The 9,956-nt window shown below is 37.3% G+C and overlaps 1 long non-coding RNA gene across 2 annotated transcripts; it reads right to left on the bottom strand.

Annotated features, from left to right (window-relative positions):
• Nucleotides 1-288: 288 nt before the first annotated feature.
• Nucleotides 289-9,392, bottom strand: LOC126607834 (uncharacterized). Of its 2 annotated transcripts, XR_007617715.1 has the most exons (3): nt 9,037-9,291; nt 8,683-8,748; nt 289-669 (listed from the first exon to the last, which is right to left on the bottom strand). It is a non-coding gene; the product is annotated as an uncharacterized LOC126607834 (long non-coding RNA). The 2 variants fall into 2 exon arrangements; XR_007617714.1 differs by lacking the exon at nt 289-669 and having other exon boundaries at nt 8,546-8,748; nt 9,037-9,392.
• Nucleotides 9,393-9,956: the final 564 nt, after the last annotated feature.

The following is a 9,956-nucleotide window of genomic DNA, read 5'->3' as shown; positions in this document are numbered from 1 at the left end:
TTTTAATCGTTCTCGTTGCGCCATGTATTATTATCCGAAAATACAATTTTTGGTGATAGATTTTGATAAGATTTTTATCCAATATCGTCGTGCCACGTGTCGTTACCTTTTTAGAATCGTTAATGATAGATTTCTGATAAAATTTTTAACCAATCACGTCACGCCACGTATCATAATCTGTTTACAATCTTTGTGGATAGATTTCGATTAGATTTTTAACGAATAATAACATGCCACGTGTCATCCTTTCTTTTTCCTTTATATAATCCACCATCTATCCACGTGGCATTACCTTTATGAAGTGTTGGCTGGTATTAGGGAATTTGTCCATATAAGAAATTTTTGCTTTCCGTAATTCCTCCAAAAACACATCAAGTGGAGACAAATTAACAGAAAAGTCAAAGCTGCAAGAGAAGCTAAATGCCACAGAATCAAAAGCTAATTGTCCACATTGATGGGATGGAACCGATCGATATGTCAGTATCGACCTGGTAAAGTAGGACCTTGAAGGGATGGAGCCTGTCGATATGTCACAGTATAGGTACGAGCCCTACTCAAATCTACTCCCTATGCATAGCTGTTATATTTAACCTTTAGCATAAAGTGAGAGTATGAATTTGAATTAAATTCGCGATCACTGTGAATGGTGGAAACATAAATCTGAATAACCTGTAAAACAACAAAAACTTGTGAGCAAGCCTAAAACCGAGAAATGTGCCGATCAAAGGCTCTCCGCCGATCAAATTAATAAGCAAATATAAGACTTAAGTAGTGAGCAAGAGAATTAGAGCGTGATGAATGCATTACCAGAGGTGAATTCTAGAAGGATGTAGGAAAGAGACATTTTAAAGATAGAATCCTTGTTCTAAGCCGGAAGATTCCTAGATGATATCTTGAAGTAGATATTTCATCATCTATAGAAGTGTGATTAATTGTAGTTGCTAGGGATTTTGCTACACATGTTAACGGGCTAAAAACTCCTATAATACTTTCAAGAATTACAAAGTTGTTGTAGTATAAATGGATTTCGCAAGGTCGTTCTCCACATGGATTATTAAATAATTCAAAACTGTTGATGCACAAAACCGGAGGTGGAACAACGTAAATCCAACCATGAATCTGCAAGAAATGTAAATAACACAAGATGTATCGTGGTTCACCCCAATGTTTGGGCTACGTCCACACTGATATTGTATTTCTCTATTTGTGAAAGGATTAAGAGGAAGAGGGTGAGGGTATGACCTTAGAATTGGCTTTTCTGAATGAGGAGAATGAGGGGTCCTTTTATAAAATAAGGACTCCTCACTTATTACATATTTGCCCATTCCTTTATTACATAATTACATTTAAGTTCCCCGAGTATTTATACGAGATCTAAATACGGAGGCCCTAAGTATGGTATAAACAGTAGTCCCCCAAGTCTTCAGTCAAGAGAGTCTTTTGGCTGGAGACTTGAAATTCAGTCCATGTTTGGGCCAAAGTAACTAGATGTCATTTAGAACTAATACTCGATATGAGGCGGTGCCCAATCTGAAATGATGCTCAACCAGAAGTAGCACATGTTGCGAGGCTGCTCTACTTGTGGCTTATGTTGCCTTGGTTGGCTCGGCTTGTAGCGTTGAAGGTGAGGGAGTCATTTTTATAGAATAAGGGCTCACTCCTCAATACAAAAAACGATGGGCTAGAGTTGGTGCTCGCGGCAAGGCGGTTGCTCAGCAAGCGGCAATGCTCTCTAATGATGGTAAGGGAGTCCCTTTTATAGAATAAGGGCTTGCTCCTCAATACATTCCAGGCTATTATTTTGGGTTTGCCGTTTTATTTATTTATTTTGTATTACCCTCTAATGGAGTTTATACAGATGTCTGCAAAAGATAAGAAAAGTAAATTACATCATTCAAAAAATAAATCCGACCATCTGCTCAATGGGTCACGCCCATAATTCCCTTGCCATCCTCACCACAATTATGTCTTTTTCTTTTTCTATTCTTTTCCTTCTCCTTTTTCTTTTTCTTTAACATCATGGTGTCGTCTGTGAAGAATGGGAACATGATGAAAGTTGGTGGGCATCTTCTGTGCTGTCATCGTGCCAAGTTGATTCCCTTAATCAACTTGGAGCTTGGGCTGCTGTGCATTAGTGGGTAGCCATGTTTTCTGTTTTTTTTCTCTTTTGGCAGCCTGGTCATTGCTTTTACTTTTCTCTTTTGGCAGACTTAGCAGTGCATCTCTCAACTCATTTGCATCAATGAACCCACTTCTGTCCCGGTTGAACCTCTCAAATATTCCCTTAATCAACTTGGAAGACTGTAAAACAGTGCAGCGAATTCCTTAGGCCAGATCTTCCTCGCGTTGGAGGAACCTTTGACCTCTGCTTCAGGATCCTCTTCTCCCTCTGAATCTGAACCACCTTAGGTCATTTCACGAACCGGGTCGGATTATTTTCACGGGCCGTCAGGCACAGGCAGGTGACTTGGACGGAGCTCCGTGATTTGGGGAGGAGATCTACGGCGGGGAAGTGAGAGGCGGTGCGGTCTAAGAGGCTGCTGGTGGTGTTGCGCGCTGAATGGTCTGGGGGACTATAACCTGGATGAGCACCCATTGTTGGGTTAGGAGACAGGCCGGGAGCATGAGAAGGAACGGGAGCAGAATGTTGGGCAGATATTGGGGCCGAATGCGTGTCGACACGGTCTCTGTTGGAAAGAGAGAACGCCGGACCTGAATCGTGTGCGCTCTCCTTTATCACATTTAATCGATTTGGGAACATTTGGGATGGTAATCCCACCGGGAAGAATAATCTCGCGACCTCCATCGTCATCGATTTCAATCAATCGAGCAGTGTGAGACTCCCCTTTACAGTACTTGAGCCGTAAATCAGTGGACATATTGTATCCACGCCCAATGGATGCAATTACAATCTCGACAGCTTCCGGAGCTGGAGCCTTAAGCGCCATCGCTCAGCACATCGCTCTCATTCACCAAATCAAGATTTAAATGTCAAAATTTGAATTGAATTTGTGAAAGTTGACGAGGATTCAATACACTTTTCTGAGGTGAAACAGAAAGGGAATCGAGCTGCAACGCCGTCGTTGGATTGTGCAAAAACTTGGCTGTGAGACGCCAGGATGTCGACGGAGATAGTATTGTTCCACCTCGAAAAGGAAAAGTGAAATCTTATGACAAGAAAACGCATCTTGGAGGTCTGCCCGTAAGTGTCATCGTCCCTTGGTGGACGATCCCTTGGTGGGCTGTCGTCGACGGAGATAGTATTGTTCCACCTCGAAAAGGAAAAGTGAAATCTTATGACAAGAAGACGCATCTTGGAGCGCTGCTCGTAAGTGTCATCGTCCTTTGGTGGACGGTCCCTTGGTGGGCTGTCGGAGCCTACGACAAGGCAGAATCGAGCTGCAACGTCGTCGTTGGATTGTGCAAAAACTTGGCTCGAATAGTGGACTAACTGGGTTTCCGAATGAAAGAGAAACCCTAGTCACACAGACAGAGAAGAGAGATGAGTCAAACGAATGAGTGAAAAGCAAGGGAGTGATGAGAGAGAGTGAGAGAGTGAGAGAGAGACCTTGTTTTTTTTTTTTTTTTTTTTGCAATGACTGTGCAGGTGTTTGTTTCTTGGTTTCTGCAGATTCATGGCAGATGTGAGAAAATGAAAGAGAACCGACATAACTTTTCGTATCTATTCCCACAGATGACGCCAAATGTTGATGCACAAAACCGGAAGTCTTGGAACAACGTAAATCCGACCGTGAATCTACAAGAAATGTAAATAACATAAGATATATCATGGTTCACCCCAATGTTTGGGCTAGGTCCACACTGATATTGTATTTCTCTGTTTGTGAGAGGATTGAGAGGGTAAGGGTATGGCCTTAGAATTGGCCTCTCTGAATGAGGAGAGTGAGAGGTCCTTTTATAGAATAAGGACTCTTCACTTATTACATATTTGCCCCTTCCTTTATTACATAATTACATTTGAGTCCTCTGAGTATTTATACAAGATCTAAATACGGAGGCCCTAAGTTGGTATAAACAGAAACAAACCAAATTCCAATTAATGATTGTAAAGTATAACTTGATGAGTGATTTTTATGGACTAATTTAATAAAACAAATTTAACTAATAAAAATAAGACAATCTGCAATATTAAAACTAGAGGGAAAAGAAAACAGTTTTGGGAGAAATCAAATTAAAAAAACACTAAAGTTCCACCATCACCTAGCAATCATATAAACTTTTACCAATTACTTATGATCTATACATGCCACTTTGAAGGTTAGATTTTCCTAATTCATATTCTACTTGGAACCTCCAACATAGAACGTATATCTAACATGCAACCCGTCTGGACGTTCGGATCAAATCTAAACATGAAAGACTCATTATGCTTTATGAAAACCCTTTGAAAAATCATGCAACCCTTAAGACGTGATGTTCATCCTAAGTGAAATTACAATTATTAATCACAAGAAGTCAGCGTTAATTTCAAGGAACATTCCGACCAAAATTGTATCAAATTACTTTTCTAAAGATCCTAATGGTGATCAGGCATTAAGACAATTAGATAGTTTTAATCCCGATGATTAATAATTCAAAGTATGCATGCAATCAATCATAAACAATTAAATAAAAATCACATATTCATGCTAAGGCTCAAGGCTTCGCCCTAGCAAAAGAAATTAGTTACGCATATTTACAATTAAAATTAGAGAAAATATTATTAAGAAAATGATTGAAAGCACCTTCAAGTAGAAAAACTCCAAAAATCCTAGCAATTCTCTATGTCTCCAAAATTGCATAAAAGAAAGCGTAAAGAAAAACGGTAGACATCAAAGCAATATATATGCTAAGCCCCCCCCCCCCCCCCACCAAACCCTAAAAACAGGTCCTTTATTCCCACTAGGAAACTAAAAATAATAATAAAATAAAATATGAAACATAACCCTAAATTAAATGATAAAATTTGCCTAAAATATGAACAGCCACGTTTTGGACCCATAAGCTGCTCCAAAACTGGCCCAATATAGCTAGATTTAATGTTTGGAATATTCTGAACACTTCTCCAGAAGGCCACGAAACCATCCGAGATCATCTTGGGCTCCAAAAACGCAATTTAAGCCCAAAAACATCATTTTCCAACACCGCGCATCGCTCCTTTATTTTATCTCTAGAAAATAACCGCTTGGTGGAAAAATCCTAAATTTTGATACGATCAAGTTAAGTGACTCACGAACGTCATCCAATTGGAATTACTCCAAAATTCGTCCATTTGGTTCTGTTTTGCTCCAGAGAAAGTCGAAAATCCTATATTGAAAATACAATTCAAAGTATCAAAATTCTTCCAAAATATTAACCAAAATATACTAAAAATAGAGTAAAATATATAATATAAAATCTACTCATCAGCAGTGCCCGCTAATTCCTAGATTGTAGGAACTCCAAGACATAGAGGATTTGGCTAATTCTAACCCAGATCAGATGTCCGTATCTTGCGAAACAAGCATGGTCGCTTGGACTTCACCTGTTGCCCGATGACACCATTGCTCCATTAATCCAGCTCTGCTCGGAGCTGTTGAGTCCATGATGGACTTCTGAGGTAGCTGTATTCCGATCCACTTAAGGCTGATTTGGTATTGTTGTGCTTTGAAAAAAAATTGATTTTGCTGTGCTGTGAGAATAATCAGTTGTGAAATAAAGCAGCAGAATGTTTGGTAAATTTTTTTGTGAAAGTGATTTTGGAGAAAAAGTAATATTATAGTATTTGGTAAACTTTTATATAAAACAGATGTAACTGTGTGAAATGACCAAAAAGGGTATAATACTGGATGTGCCATTAATTTAATTTTCTTAACAAATAAAGGTGAATTAATAAATATACTTTATTTTTAAAAGAAAAATATTTATAAATATTATCTTAAATATTAATTAGTATGAAAAACTACTTCTATTGAAATATTTTAGACTAAATAGCTAGGATTCAATAATACAATATTGTTAATGTACTTGAAAGTAGTCTAATTAGATGCATTCATCAAACTTGCCGCTATTCTATTTCTTAATGCTTCTATCTCATGTGATCCTTCAACTTGATATCGCTCTCTTCACAATAGTCCCAAGGGTTATCAAAATGAAGATCACGTTCAGAATACCTCCATATGTAGTTATGAAGAGCCATTGTAGCAATGACAATCTTCACTTGTTTATTGAACATGTATTAGACATATCCCTTAAAATTGCCCATCTTTTCTTCCATACCCCAAAAGTTCGTTCAATGACGCTCCTAAGAGAAGAATGCATGTGATTGAATACCTCTTTATGACCCGTTGGTTCGAGACCCCTACGAAAATCCAGGAGATGATATCTTTCACCTTTATATGGTCCCAAATAACCTCTCATTTGTGAGTCCCTCACATCTACCAAGTAATATTTTCTTGAAAATTTTGTTTTATATTGTAATAATTATACAAAGCAAGTATGTAAAATGTTATAATAAGTATAAAGATTACCATTTGGAGGCTTCGAAAAGTTTAAATTTGGATTCCGTAGTACGGATAGAAAAAGTCTTGTATCATGTGCAATGCCTTCCCATCCTGGATTGTCTATAAGGGCCATGGCTAACTTAATAAGATAAAATGTTCATTTAATAAGAAATAAAGCAGGGCATGGCATTGTTATGTACCCACACGCACAAATATATACGTGACATTGTTTTATTTGAGGGATAAACATTGTGGATCTATCCCTGAGGAAATGACACACAAGGTAAAATGATGCCCATTGAGGGAATGACACACAAGCTAAACATCAGTACAAATGCACAATACTCTACAGGGACTCAATAGTTTAGTTAGACCCCAGATCATAGGATACATGGATGTAAGCTATCCACAGTGGTGAAGCCAGGAATTTTTAGGGGGAGGGGCGAATGTAAAAGAGTGCAAGGTTAAAACACATGCCGACAACTAAATACTTTTAGATAGTAAATGACATTAATATCGTCCATAGTTTACCAATACAAATAAGTTACAACTGTTGCCGGACAAGTTTCATATTTTGAATATGTCGCATAATAGGTGTCATTATCAGTAAAAACAAAAACACCGTTAATTTATTTAATACAATATGAATAACTAAATAATTTTCAATTCAAAAGATTTTTTTTGTAGAAATGATCTTCAAATGAAGAATAAGACGTTTGAACGGTTTTGATTATAAAATTTTCACGATAAAAATTCGTTATTTGCAAGTATTCCCAAAATAAAAAGCAATTAATTCTCTTATTTACTTGGAGCAAAAAACATGTCATTCAAGAAAGTGCAAATACATCTTTCAACGCAGTTAATAGTAATGCGGATAAAGGCCACGTATCATATACATGGGTGAAGGCCAAGCTGCCATGTGTACGTGGTAATTATGAATCAGGACGGGCCAAGCAATGAAGCAAACTCATTTTGAAACTTTAGTTCCAGAATTTCAATCCCAAGAACTCGATTTAATTAGAGCAAGAAGAAGAACAACTTAAGAAAGAAGTAGGAGGAATAACATCTGAAACTTGAGCATGTAAATTTGGAGGAAGACAAGGAAACCCAACTCTATCAGAGTCTCATCAATCCCTCCCTCTCTCTATCACTATCTCCAACTTAGTTGTTCATCAGATTCATCCTCAAGGATTCATCTTAGCCCGTCCCTCCTATCCCCCAACCTGGTGAGTTGTGACTAATTCATCTTCCGTCTGTTATGGTTATTTTTCTCATAAGGCGGAACGACGTTGTCCCATTAAAGGGAATTACTTTTTTTTTTTAACCAGGACCAAAAAACGATGTCGTTTTGGCCTGGCTTTTTTGAAAAAAATTTAGAACTCTTGCGCGTAGAGTTGCGCCGCAGCCGGAAATCCAAAACAACACAGATCGAATTTCATCACTTTCGATGGGACCAGAGGGGCGGAACCACCGCTCCAGGGCTTGATTTCCGACGAGGGGAGGGGCGATCGCCCCTCCTTGTCCCTATGTAGCTTCGCCCTTGGCTATCCACAGCCACTTATATGCTTTATTTTCCTTTTTGGATAATTAAGAAACCTTCTAATCTCTACAGAAGCCAACTTAAAAATTCAAATATATCAACCCGCACTTAAACCCAATAAAAGTAGAAGCATAAAATTTCAAAAGCAGAATTATAATGCAGCAACTTTGAAGCCTTGTGGTCATGCAAATCGACATCACCACCAGAATCAAGCTGGCACGAGTCATCGTAATCACGCAGACCTGCAACCTTACCTTCCCCTCTGCCCAATTTGCTGTGCAGCTCTTAGAAACTTATGCCCTATGACAGACGATAGGCCTTATAAATCTAAGGAACCTACCTTATTTCGTTAGGGTCATTGACTAAATCAATGAACAAATTGCAGGTAGCTCTGCAGCTTATTCTAAACAATTCGACATTACATAAACAACCATTACGTTTTAACGTCCTCTGATTTCCACTAAAATAGCAATTGTCATGTCATTTGCAGTTGCAGTTGTTATTTAAGAACCCATCATTCATGTTAATTAATCTAAAAATCCACTCTAACTAATTGCCAATATCCAATACATGACATATAATATGATAGATAATAAGAAAATCAAACAAACAATAACCATCCAAAACACCATTGAAGAAAAACACAAAGCAAGAACTCACCAGTAAAGTAGGATGTGATTCAAAGTCTTCCAATTTCCAAACTTTCCCAGTAAGGAGCTCCGGAATCTAAAACCAATTCCCAAACAATCAAAATAAAGAACAAATCTTGAACATAATTCAAAACAAAATTTAAAAAGAACAAGTATATATGTGGTGCCCCAAAATTAGGAGCTCGGAACCCCAGAGAGACCCCTTTAAATCTATCCTAAACTGCTCCTACATGGTATTCACTCGAGAATCATCAAGTTAATTTCTAACCCTAATTTTTCCCCAATTAATTTTTTCACTCTGCCATCCCTAAATTTAAAAATTCCATACAAATAAATAAAGAAATTTTAGACAAGAAAAGCTTACCAGATGAAGGATGTTGAGCCAGAGAACGTGACCTGGAGAACGAGAGATATCGTTGAGAGGAAGGAAGAAGTTTCAGGTTGGCGGCTGCTGGGAGTGAATGAGGGAAGACTGGAGGGAGAGAAGTGAGATGCAAGAGAAAGGAGAAGTGAGACGCGAGGGGTGAGGGGTGAGGGTACGATCGTCATTTGAAAATTTTCATTAAAGGTTACTGTTCACCTGTGCTGCTGTGATAAGCAAATAGCTGCTTCCCATTTTCAGCTGTTTCTCACATTAACTTTGGAAATAAGCTGAGTTACCAAACACAATATTAAACTCAACTTTTTTTCATCTTAACTTTAAAAAAAATCTAAGCAGTACCAAACACATAAAAAAAAAAAGCTTGCATATAATTATAAGAAGTTGAACTATTCTAGATATTGTCAATTATTTTATAAGGGTATTAAAGTTTGAAAGACTTGTAGGCGAAAGTATAAACGTTTAAAATTTTCTAAAATACAATTTAAGTGCATTTTCCATCCTCCTTGTACAAGATTAACATGGTCTTATCGCTCAAAATGCGTAATCAGGTGGAAGTGTTCTTACAATTAAAAATATAAAATAAAATAAATACACTTTGTGCAAAGTTTTCATAAAATAATAAAAATCGAAGAAAATAATTTTCGTTTACAATTTCAAACATAAAATGAAATAAAAAAAGAAAGTAAATTTACTTTGCACGACCAAATATTTGGATTCGTTGCCCAAAGTTAAAAAAAAAAGTAATTTCTTTTACAATCAAACATATAAAATTAAACAAATCTTTGTGCGACAAAATTGGGATTTAGAGATGCAGAGTTAAAAAAAAATTATTTACCAATTAAAAATACAAAATAAAATAAATTTACTTTGAGTGACAAAACATCACTTTCGTTGCGCAAAGT

The sequence above is a fragment of the Malus sylvestris genome, chromosome 16 (genome assembly GCF_916048215.2).
Source record: "Malus sylvestris chromosome 16, drMalSylv7.2, whole genome shotgun sequence".
Taxonomy (NCBI): Eukaryota; Viridiplantae; Streptophyta; class Magnoliopsida; order Rosales; family Rosaceae; genus Malus; species Malus sylvestris.
The sequence above is the reverse complement of the archived record's forward strand: the minus strand, read 5'-3'. Positions and strand labels throughout refer to the sequence as shown.